The sequence below is a fragment of the Rhinopithecus bieti genome, unplaced genomic scaffold (assembly GCF_001698545.2).
Source record: "Rhinopithecus bieti isolate Rb0 unplaced genomic scaffold, ASM169854v2 scaffold_39870, whole genome shotgun sequence".
NCBI classification, from domain to species: domain Eukaryota; kingdom Metazoa; phylum Chordata; class Mammalia; order Primates; family Cercopithecidae; genus Rhinopithecus; species Rhinopithecus bieti.
This window is the reverse complement of record NW_016817144.1, coordinates 638,786-650,841: the sequence shown is the minus strand read 5'-3', so window position 1 is coordinate 650,841 and position 12,056 is coordinate 638,786. Positions and strand designations below refer to the sequence as shown.

Below are 12,056 nucleotides of genomic sequence, written 5' to 3'. Positions count from 1 at the left end.
TTTTTTTTTTTTTTGAGAAGGAGTTTTGCTTTTGTCGCCCAGGCTGGAGTGCGATGGCTTGATCTTGGCTCACTGCATCCTCTGCCTGCCAGGTTCAAGCGATTCTCCTGCCTCAGCCTCCCAAGTAGCTGGGATTATAGGCGTGTGCCACCACGCCCAACTAATTTTGTATTTTTAGTAGAGAAGGGGTTTCACCATGATGGCCAGGCTGGTCTTGAACTCCTCACCTCAGGTGATCCACCCGCCTAGGCCTCCCAAAGTGTTGGGATTACAGGCGTGAGCCACTGTGCCCGGCCTCCTTGGGGTTTTAGTTCCAGCTCTCTGTTTCATGGTGGCTCACGGTTTCACCTCCTTTGTCCACTTGGGTTTTAAATTGTAAGTCTGTAAGTTACTAGAACAGTCCCAAAATCAGCTCACACACTTTCACTCTGTTTTCCCCTTTCTTCCTGGGGTTATATTTTATCCAGTATTCCTAGGTGTTTGTGGTGGGAGATTCTGCCCCTATATTATCTTAATTTGTCGCCATATTTCTGAACCAGGAATCCCATTTACCACATTGAGTTCTGGACATCAAGGTTCTCAGGGCATCAGTTTCTAAGCCGTGTCATTAGTGAAGCCCACAAACTTATCCATTATCAGAAAAGCAAAGATTTTGAAATCTTGTCAAGATGGTAGGTATGTTGTATGTCCTAAGGGGTTTGGAAAAAAAGCTACCTTTATTTTCCAACCCATGGTAACTTCATTGGTAAATCCGGACAGCTCTGTAAGATTTTTACAAATGGAACTAGCAGCTTAGAAAACAAAAAATAATAATTACTTTATCATCACAATTAGTCCTTTTACTGCGTCAGCCCAGTAACAGAGCTCTTCTATCTCTCTCCTTTCTTTCTCCCAACTTTCCCAACATCCTTCTCAATTTGTCCTTTGTCAACAGGGCAGAAAAGGGGTTGAAGTGATGTATGGGTATAATCCACTGTGCACTGCTAAAAAGATAAACTTAAATGAAGTGATTTATTACCTGTGGCAGGTATTCTGCACCCAGAATTGTCTGTCAAAGTGAGTGCTCATTGATTTTCCATACCTTCCCTGTCAGCCCCTGGATTGCCATTGTTCCTTAGAGGTGGCTAAGCAGTTTAAGGCATCAGGCTGTTCTCCCAGCACGGGCACTCAGTCCGCTGCAGGGTTTAGCCTTCATCTGTGTTCCAGGGCTCGGAACTCCCTAGTTGACCCCTTGCTGCAGGAGGCAGGATCCTTTCGTGGACAGCATTGGCTCCCAGACTCCCCATCAGTGTGACCAAAATTTTCTCTTTTTTTTTTTTTTTTTTGAGACAGAGTCTCGCTCTGTCGCCCAGGCTGGAGAGCAGTGGCCCGATCTCGGGTCACTGCAACCTCTGTCTCCCGGGCTCAAGCAATTCTCCTGCCTCAGCCTCCCAAGTAACTGGGATGTGCCACCACGCCTGGCTAATTTTTGTATTTTTAGTAGAGATGGGGTTTCACCATGTTGGCCAGGCTGGTCTCAAACTCCTGACCTCAGGTGATCCACCCTCTTCGGCCTCCCAAAGTGCTGGGGTTACAGGCGTGAGCCACTGCTCCCGGCCCTTTCTTTCTTTCTTTCCTTTTTTTTTTTGAGACAGAGTCTGGCTCTGTTACCCAGGCTGGAATGCAGTGGTGTGACCTTGGCTCACTGCAACCTCCTCCTCCCAGATTCAAGCGATTCTCCTGCCTCAGCCTCAGTAGCTGGGATTACAGGCACGCACCACCATGCCTGGCTAATTTTTATATTTTTAGTAGAGATGAGGTTTCACCATGTTGACCAGGCTGGTCTTGAACTCCTGACCTCAGGTGATCCACCCTACTCAGCTTCCAAAGTGCTGGGATTGTACAGGCGTGAGCCACTGCGCCCGGCCAGTGTGACCAAAACTTTCTTGCAGCTGTGTCTCACTCTGAGTCTCTTCCTACCCAGTACTCCTTTCTTCTCTCTCCATCATACCTAGGCCATGGTCTGAAGGTTCTCCCTGCCTCCTCCTGCTTCTTCTCCTGCTGCCCTCTGCACTCACTGTGTCCATGAAAAGATCAGATTCCACTGGTACTTCAGATTTCTCAAATGAGAAGTAAAACATATTCTATAAGTTTTGAAAATGATTCTATAATTGCTTCTGGAATCTTCCTACTGGAAGTCAGATAGATAATAGGTCCCCATAGAACAGCACGGGACAATAGTACAGCTTTGGGGGCGGTGCCCGGGGAAATCTGGTCTGTGTTGGATGAAAAATACTAAGCATCCGGTGTGAACTCATGAAGCAGGGAGTCTCCTTTGCTTAAGAGGACCACATACAGCCGGGCCTGGTGGCGCACGACTATAATCTCAGCACTTTGGGAGACCGTGGCGGGAGGATCACGAGGTCAGGAGATGGAGACCATCCTGGCTAACACGGTGAAACCCCGTCTCTACTAAAAATACAAAAAATTAGCCGGGTGCAGTGGCGGCGCCTGTAGTCCCAGCTACTCGGGAGGCTGAGCCAGGAGAATGGCGTGAACCCGGAAGGCGGAGCTTGCAGTGAGCGGAGATCGGGCTTCTGCACTCCAGCCTGGGCGACAGAGGAGACTCTGTCTCAAAAAAAAAAGAGAGAGAGAACCACATACATATCACACAGGATGTGTCTTTCTTGTTTTTCTCCAAACCCATCCCGTTATATTGGGGGGTGATGAAGTTTTTCCAGCAACCACAGTGCAGCCTGGGGAATCAGAATCAGTGTCATTGAGCCTCAGCAACACCCAGATATCCAAGAGATTGTCTTAAAGAATCTTAGAACTGTAGGCTGGCTGTGGTGGCTCACACCTATAATTCCAAAACTTTGGGAGGCCAAGAGAATCGCTTGAGAGCAGGTGTTCAAGGGGATGGCTCAAGGGCAGAAGTCCAAGACTGCAGTGAGCTGTGACTGCACCACTGCACTCCAGCCTGGGTGACTGAGCGAGCCCCTGTCTCTAAACAAAACAAAACAAAAAAACTTAGATTTTGAACCTTAGATCATTTAATCTAAAGTTCTAACTTGATAGGCAAGGAATCCGAAGCCTGGAATATTAGAAGACTTGCTCAGGGTGGCAGAACTATGGAGCTCCACAGCCAGCATTACCACCTGGGTTCCTGGACTTCCTGCTCATCCCTGTTTCTGGAAGGGCTTCTGCTCCAGGTCTCCGTGGGTGATGTCCCATTTGCTTTCACAACATGCCTCTTGAATTTAAAGAAAGCAGTGCTGGTTGGTGGCTGTCTTAGTTGCAGTTTAATTGCTTGGTCCTTTGAACAGGAAGAGAGTTATGTTTATTATGGGTTGGGAGGAATGAACTTGCCTACACCTTTTCTTTTCTTTTTCTCTTTCTTTCTTTCTTTCTTTCTTTTTCTTTCTTCTTCTTCTTTTTTTTTGAGACAGGATCTCACTGTATCGCCCAGGCTGGAGTGCAGTGGCGTGATCTCAGCTCACTACAACCTCTGCCTCCCGGGTTCAAGCAATTCTCCTGCCTCAGCCTCCTGAGTAGCTGGGATTACAGGCGCCCACTACCATGCCCAGCTAATTTTTGTATTTTCAGTATTGACTAATTTTGTATTTTCAGGGTTTCACTATGTTGGCCAGGCTGGTCTCAAACTCTTGACCTCAGGTGATCCATCTGCCTCAGCCTCCCAAAGTGCTGGGATTCTAGGCGTGAGCCACATGCCTGGCTACACTTTTTTCTTTTTTCTATTGTGTGCCTAAGACATGGTCATCGAGACAAAAATACCACCTAGTAGGCACTTCACCAATATACATCATGCTAGAAAACAGACTGCTTTCATGCAAATGAGGTGGAGCGAGGAAAATTATTTACGTAAAGATTATTTCACAATTGGATTTTTTTTTTTTTTTTTTGAGATGGAGTTTCTCTCTTGTTGCCTGTGCTGGAGTGCAATGGTGTGATCTCGGCTCACTGCAACCTCCACCTCCTGGGTTCAAGCAATTCTCCTGCCTCAGCCTCCTGAGTAGCTGGGATTATAGGCAAGGGCCACTAAGCCCGGCTAATTTTGTATTTTTAGAAGAGATGGGGTTTCTCCATGTTGGTTAGGTTGGTCTCAAACTTCCGACCTCAGGTGAACCACCATGCCCGGCAACAATTGGAAATTTTTTAAAAACAAAGACTATTTAGCTTGAGCTCAACTAAAGACTTCAGTTTGCATATTATAGACAAATACATAAATTGTGTTTATATAGACTGTGTACATACATAATTATATACTGATGAGATGTAGCATTTGTATTTTTTAAAACCACAAACATCCTGTAGTAATTCAGACTTACAAATACTTCTGCATAGCTTCTTCTCCGAGAAAACACCAAATGGCGGATGACGCCGGTGCAGCGGCGAGGGCCCGGAGGCCCTGGTGGCCCTGGGACGGGGAACCGCGGTGGCTTCCGCGGACGTTTCGGCAGTGGCATCCGGGGCCGGGATCGCGGCCGTGGACGGGGTCTGGGCCGCGGCCGCGGAGCTCGGGGAGGCAAGGCCGAGGATAAGGAGTGGATGCCCGTCACCAAGCTGGGCCGCTTGGTCAAGGACATGAAGATCAAGTCCCTGGAGGAGATCTATCTCTTCTCTCTGCCCATTAAGGAATCTGAGATCATTGACTTTTTCTTGGGGGCCTCTCTCAAAGACGAGGTTTTGAAGATTATGCCGGTGCAGAAGCAGACCCGTGCTGGCCGGCGCACCAGGTTCAAGGCGTTTGTTGCTATCGGGGACTACAACGGCCATGTCGGCCTGGGTGTTAAGTGCTCCAAGGAGGTGGCCACCGCCATCCGTGGGGCCATCTTCCTGGCCAAACTCTCCATTGTCCCAGTGCGCAGAGGCTACTGGGGGAACAAGATCGGCAAGCCCCACACCGTCCCTTGCAAGGTGACAGGCCGCTGGGGCTCTGTGCTGGTGCGCCTCATCCCTGCACCCAGGAGCACTGGCATCGTCTCACTGCCTGTGCCCAAGAAGCTGCTCATGATGGCTGGTATTGATGACTGCTACACCTCAGCCTGGGGCTGCACTGCCACCCTGGGCAACTTCGCCAAGGCCACCTTTGATGCCATCTCTAAGACCTACAGCTACCTGACCCCTGACCTCTGGAAGGAGGCTGTTTACCAAGTCTCCCTATCAGGAATTCACTGACCACCTTGTCAAGACCCACACCAGAGTCTCCGTGCAGCGGACCCAGGCTCCAGCTGTGGCTACAACATAGGCTTTTATACAAGAAAATAAAGTGAATTAAGCCCGTTACAAAAACAAACAAACAAACAAAAAAACAAATACTTCTGCATAGCGAGTAACAATTTATAATAGCTAAACAGGAATGAATATGGATAGTGTTTCTCTCTTTGTGCCTCTGATTGGTGGGTAGGGGGGATTGAAAGCCTTATTTTGATCCGTTTTTTTTTTAAATTTATGTGCATTATTGATTAATCACTTAATTGAATTGGTGGGATATATTTTCATATATGCATTTGTGGCCATATTGATTCAGCTTTCTCTGAGCCCAAATTACCAATTCTTACAAGTGAAACAGGATGTCTTCTCCGTGTTGCAATCATTTTATACTTCACATAGTACGTTGAAAGTCTGAGGTAGCAAATTCAGCTTTGAGAAGTCCTTGGCTTGGGGTCAAGGAGCATTGCTGATATCAGGAGAAGCTGCCTGAATGTGAATTCGGTGGTAAAAATGAAAAGATATTTTATGTGTTCGGCTAGGCACAGTGCCTCACACCTGTAATCCCAGCACTTTGAGAGGCTGAGGTGGGCAGATCGCTTGAGCTCAGGAGTTTGAGAATGGCTCTGTGGGCAACATGGCAAAACCGTATCTCTACAAAAAAATACAAAAATTAGCTGGGCATCGTGGTGCACATCTGTGGTCCCGGCTACTTGGGAGGCTGAGGTGGGAGGATCGTTTTAGCCTGAAAGGTGGAGGCTGCACTGAGCTGTGATTGCACCACTGCACTCTAGTGTGGGTGACAGAGTGAGACCCCATCTCAAAAAAAAAAAGAACCAGGTGTGGTGGCTCATGCTTGTAATCCCACACTTTGGGAGGCCAAGGTGGGCAGATCACTTGAGGTCAAGAGTTCGAGACCAGTCTGGCCAACACAGTGAAACCCCATCTCTACTAAAAATACAAAATTAGCCAGGTATGGTGGCTCGTGCCTGTAATCCCAGCTATTCTGGAGGCTGAGGCAGGAGAATCGCTTGAACCTGGGAGGCAGAGGTTGCAGTGAGCAGAGATCACGCCACTGCACTCCAGCCTGGGCGACAGAGTGAGATTCCATCTCAAAGAAAAAAAAAAAGATATTTCATGTGTTCATATAAGCAGAGAAATAAGTATAGACTGCGTTATGTTCATTTGCTTCCCAGTGTTCCTTGGTAGCTGGATTATTCATCTAACTGAGATGTAAGATCTTTTGAGCTTCTAACATAATAGTTATTCATAAAGACATTTAGGCTGATGGCTTTCTCAGAACGTCCTGCTGTTCATGATGGACTTCATCTATATTTCAACGAATTTCTAAATGGAGGAAACAGAACATTTTTCCTTTGATTAATTCATTGGTTTTTCAGTCCTCAAGGACCCATAGGCTGGCAAACTCTAAGAGGAAGTCACAAAAGGAAGAACGGTAAATTGGAATTGGAACCGTGGAACTCGCCCCGTAAAAATCTTTCAACACTGTCCTGAATTCAACATCTGAAATACGGTGGACCGGGAGAAGATTGATGGAAGCTAATTTAAAAAGCTAATTTAAAATTGCACCAAAAAAGCACAGCGTTGTGAATTTAATAAAGTTCATAGGATGTTTTGGACCACGATTTTACAACTCTCTCACTTTGTTTTTTTTGAGACAGAGTCTCACTCTGTCACCCAGGCTGGAGTGCAGTGGCGCAATCTCCTCTCACCGCAACCTCTGCCTCCCTGGTCCGAGCAATTCTCCTGCCTCAACCTCTTGAGTAGCTGGGACTACAGGCATGTGCCACCAGGCCCGGCTGATTTTTGTATTTGTAGTAGAGATGGGGTTTCACTATGTTGGCCAGGCAGGTCTCAAACTCCTGACCTCAGGTGATCCACCCACCCTGGTCTCCCAAAATGCTGGAATTACAGGCGTGAGCCACCACACCTGGCCACAACTCTCTCACTTTTAATTGACTTTGCCCCAGAATCAAGCACTTGGACTAGCAAATGATGGCTGGTTAGATCACAGAGGTGTGTGTTGCATTGTGTCTGTTCACTGTGAAATCGGGATTTTAAGAGTGTATGCTGTTGAACACACACCTGTCTTTGAGTGGTCGGTCCCCAGGGGCCACCCCTAAGGTGGAGATTTGGGGAGGTGATCGTGGGAAGCCCCAGGGCGAGCAGAGGAAAAAGAGAAAGGGGAGGAAGGGAAGGTATTAGAATGTGTGTTGGGAGAGGGTTTCCTTAAGAGCCAGTGCAGAGGAAAGTCTTGAAATGCACTAAGGAAATACAGTCTGTGCCGTGATGGTAGCGCCAATGTGAAATCCCATAAGCAGCTGCTTGAAAAAGACTTGGTGGCAGACATAACTCTTTTTGCCTTGTAAGTGTTCCGGGAGATTTCACATGCCGATGTTGAATTGTTCCCAACTTGGGTTCAGGGTGCCCAGGAACTAGCAAAATCATCTTTTTGTGGTAGGATCTTTGTAGGAGCCAGGGGCTGTCACCCAGGAACAGCACAGCCCCTGCACTAGATAGCCTTTCTCTAATCTGTATAAGGTGGAACAGGGAAACGAGCCTCCTCTCTGGTGTTTGGGGCTTCAGCTGGGCTGGGTTCTGAGTCCTCTATGCCTAGTTCCCCTTGGGAAGCACTGGAGAACTTGAACTGGAAATTCTCTTCCTAGGATCAACCAAATATTCCCAAAGCTTCATGGAAGCTTAGCTCCTTGTGTCTTTTGTCAGTTTCCCTAAAAGTCAAGGGATTCTCATGGAGATGGTGTATGGGGTCGGGGCTAGAGGGCTGGGAGGATGGCAGGGCAGGGGTAAATCTAAACTTCAGGTGTCTTGAGGAGTCCGACTTGCATCACAGAGCTGGTTTTCCCCCATCAGGCAAGGTCGGTCTTTATTTATTTATTTATTTTAGAGACAGCGTCTCCCTCTGTCACCCAGTCTGGAGTGCAGTGGTGCCATCATAGTTCACTGCAGCCTTGAACTTCTGGGCTCCAGCGATCCCCCTACCTTTGTCTCCTGAGTAGCTGGGACTACAGGCACACGCCTAAATGCCTAACTAATTTTTAAAGTTTCTGTAGAGATGGTGGGGGTGGTGGGGGGTGGGGGGGGCATCTCACAGTGTTGCCCAGGCTGGTCTCGAACTCCTGGCCTCAACTGATCCTCCTGTCTTGACCTCCCAAAGCACTGGAATTTACAGGTGTGAGCCACTGGGCTGGCCAAAGTCAGCCTTTTGTACCCCCTCAATGTCAGCCATTGATTGGTTGTGGGCCGCCCACAGGTGGAGAGGTTCCCATTTGTTCAAATGCAATTTACAAACAAGGGGGCAGATGGGGCCCATTAGCAGCAGAAACTCACAGCAGCCAGTGCCCAGTAAAGGTTTCATGCAGGGCCTTCCTACACAACCCAAAACAGCAAAGAGAAAGGGCCAGGTGTTGACCTTTTTCTAACTCATCCCTTTTAACACAGTAAGTTCAGCAGTGCTCTAAGAGTCCCACTTCAAAGTACCCCTCTTGCCCTCCGAATTCAGTGTTGTTGGCCCTTTCGCTTGAAAATCCCCCTCTTGGATACAGAGGAAATAGGAGTCAGATGTCTGCACCTTCTGCACCTGTGGCTTGAACAGGACCCTCTGGGGGTCGCAGGAGGAGTGCTTGGTGCTGGTGCTTGGCAGGAGGTGGGCTGGGAGATGATGGTGGCCTTGATCCTCTTTCAACTACTTCATTCCAGTGGTTGGAATACCTCAGTAGTGAGTATTAATTTTCTTCCCCCCTAAATCCAGCAAGGAATCTAGTTCCTTAAGAGAAGAATATGTTCCTGCTTTTAACAGAGCTTTGACTCTTTTTGCAAAATAATAACTGGGCATTCTTGTGTTAAGGACCATTTGTTTCCTTCACCTGCTTTTCTTCCCAATGTAGCTGAAAAGGGCCCTGAGCCACTTAGGAGATTTTTTTTTTTTTTTTTTTTTTGAGACAAATCTCACTGTGTCACCCAGGCTGGAGTGCAGAGTGACATGATCTTGGCTCACTGCAACCTCTGCCTCCCGGGTTCAACTGATTCTCCTGCCTCACTCAGCCTCCGGAGTAGCTGGGATTGCAGGTGTGCACTACCATTCTTGGCTTTTTTTTGTGTGTGTATTTTTAATAAAGATGGGGTTTCACCATGTTGGCCAGGCTGGTCTCAAACTCCTGACCTCAGGTGATCCACCTGTCTTGGCCTCCCAATGTGCTGGGATTACAGGCGTGAGCCACTGCGCCTCACTGGAGACCTTTTTTTTCTGAACTAAAATTTCTTTTCAGATACAAGGTTCAGGGAGGGTGGTGTGGACCAGTGAGAGAGGTTTCATTTGTACCTTTTTCATTTTTATTCTGATCCAGAGTGATTGGAGTATTGATGGATGTTGTCACAGGCTTTTGAAGTGGCCTTTCTTGGTGATTGAGTGGCTCTTGCAAAATTCTGAATTTCAGAACCAGGTATTGCTTTCTGGCTATACTAACATGTCCTTTTAGGAATCTAATGAGATCTGCTTTGCCTCTGCCCCAAACAGATTTGCTCTACAAGTTACTGTCAGTCAGGGCAAGCTCCAAGCTCTGTATCTAAAAAGCAAAGCCACCTGCCAGCCACAACCAGGTGCATGTTGCCTTTGGACCTTATGTCAAAATATCTTCATCATCTAAGAGTAAAACCCCCAAAGAGGTCAGCCTGATCTTGTAGAAAGCTGTCCTTGGGAAAATGATTAAATGTCAGTAAACAAGAGCATTTCAGAAACTGACATGGTCCCCAATGTTTGTGTTTAGAGCCTCCTAATGTGTCAGAATTGAGTTGGAGACTTAAAATGTAATTGCATGTCTTGTATTTCATGCCACGTTCTCGGCGTGGTGCTGGGGCAGAGTGGGAAGCAGACCACAGGGCAGAGAGGGCCTCTGCCCTTCTATTGTCCCGTGAGAGAGATGGATATTCACAAATAATCCTGCCCCTAATTAATTGCAGCTGGGATAACCATTATAAAAGACTAGAGAGTGTGAAAAGGGGTGACTGTCTCTTGGTCTTGGTTGTCAGGCAATGCTATGGAAAGGCTATTGAGAGTCATAGAAGTGTCCAGTACAACCACCAGCTGACGACCATAGTTCAGGAGGAAGCAGGCGTGTCTGAGACATGGTGAGTTTCAGGCTCAGTTAAGGAGCTGGAGATAGCTACCAGCTGTTAGCAACACTGGAGGCGTGCAGGAGCAGCATCAGGGACAGATTTGGGAGTCCCTTGGGGAAGCCATGGGGAAGCCACAGGAATGAACAGGTGGCTTTCTTTTTTTTTTTTTATTTTTTTATTTATTTATTTTTTTTGTGATGGAGTCTTGCTCTGTCGCCCAGGCTGGAGTGCAGTGGCGCGATCTCAGCTCACTGCAAGCTCTGCCTCCTGGGTTCTGGCCATTCTCCTGCCTCAGCCTCCTGAGTAGCTGGGACTACATGTGCCCGCCACCATGTCCAGCTAAATTTTTTTGTATTTTTAGTAGAGATGGAGTTTCACTGTGTTAGCCAGGATGGTCTCGATCTCCTGACCTCGTGATCTGCTCACCTCAACCTCCCAAAGTGCTAGGATTACAGGTGTGAGCCACCGTGCCCGGCTACTTTCTTTTTTTTTTTTTGAGGCGGAGTCTTGCTGTCACCCAGGCTGGAGTGCAGTGGCACTATCTCAGCTCACTGCAACCTCTGCCTCCCAGGTTCAAGCGATTCTCCTGCCTCAGCCTCCCAAGTAGCTGGGATTACAGGCACCTGTCACCATGCCCGGCTAATTTTTGTATTTTTAGTAGAGACGAGGTTTCGCCAGGTTGACCAGGCTGGTCTCGAACTCCTGACCTCGGGTGATTCGCCCGCCTCGGCCTCCCAAAGTGTTGGGATTACAGGAGTGAGCCACTGCGCGTGGCCCAGGTGACTTTCTTGAGAGAGTATGGAGAGGGATCTGGGAGAATGTCTGGACCAAACCTTTTTTAAGGACCTGTCACCTACATGCAATAAGAACCATACTAATTGTAATAAGACCATTGTTTATATTTTGTTCTCCCATTACTGCAATTTTCCCAATCCCTGTAGTATCCCCAGGATGGCTCAGAAACTGGGTTCCTGCTGTAGTCACTGTGAGAACTTCCTTCCCAAGTATAGCCAAGCACCCGCCCCACTGCCGCGGCCTGTGCCAGCCTCCTCCTTCTCTGCACACATTGCATATCCCTGTGGTCTCCGTTTTGAGCTCAGAGTGTGGGCCTCCAACCATCAGCACCGTATCACTCCATAGCTTATTAGAAATGCAGAAGCTGCAGCCCCCGCCCAGCCTGCTGAATCAGGCTGTGTTTTAACAAGATCCCTAGGATCTGTCTGCCTGCTGACAAGTGAGAAGCACTGGTCTAGGTTACCTCCTCCTCAGCATCCCGAGCCTGGCCGGAGCCCCAACACACTCAGACCAGCAGCCCCAGGCTCCGGTGACAGCAGCTGTCAGACCCATGGGAGTTCAAGTGCGGGTCATCAGGGCCCTGCCGGCTACTCCACCTCTCTGGGTCCCTCAGCTTAGAGATTCCACTTGAGTGTGGACCCATGGAATTAGAGAATTGTTCCCCTCTGCTCTGGTGCCCTCTTTGCACTAATGTTTAGGGACCTAGAGAGGGCATCAGGAAATGAGACAGAACAAAAGCCACCAAGAGGAAGGAGGAAATTCAAGTGCCATAGCTATAGAGAGGCTCAGGAGGATAAAAACCAAGCAATAGCAGGGCCGAGAGATTTTTTAAAAATCAACTTTATTGTGATATATATATATATGTATATATATGTGTATATATGTTTTATATATAT

General features: G+C 47.9%; 1 protein-coding gene and 1 pseudogene across 3 annotated transcripts in view; both read left to right on the top strand.

Moving 5' to 3' along the window:
- The window catches only part of PITPNC1 (phosphatidylinositol transfer protein cytoplasmic 1), a 346,211-nt gene that overhangs the window by 82,356 nt on the left and 251,799 nt on the right, over nucleotides 1-12,056 (top strand). The window lies entirely within an intron of this gene.
- On the top strand, nucleotides 4,132-5,276 carry LOC108517745 (40S ribosomal protein S2 pseudogene; annotated as a pseudogene). The gene has a single exon (XR_001882198.1). The product of XR_001882198.1 is annotated as a 40S ribosomal protein S2 pseudogene (transcript).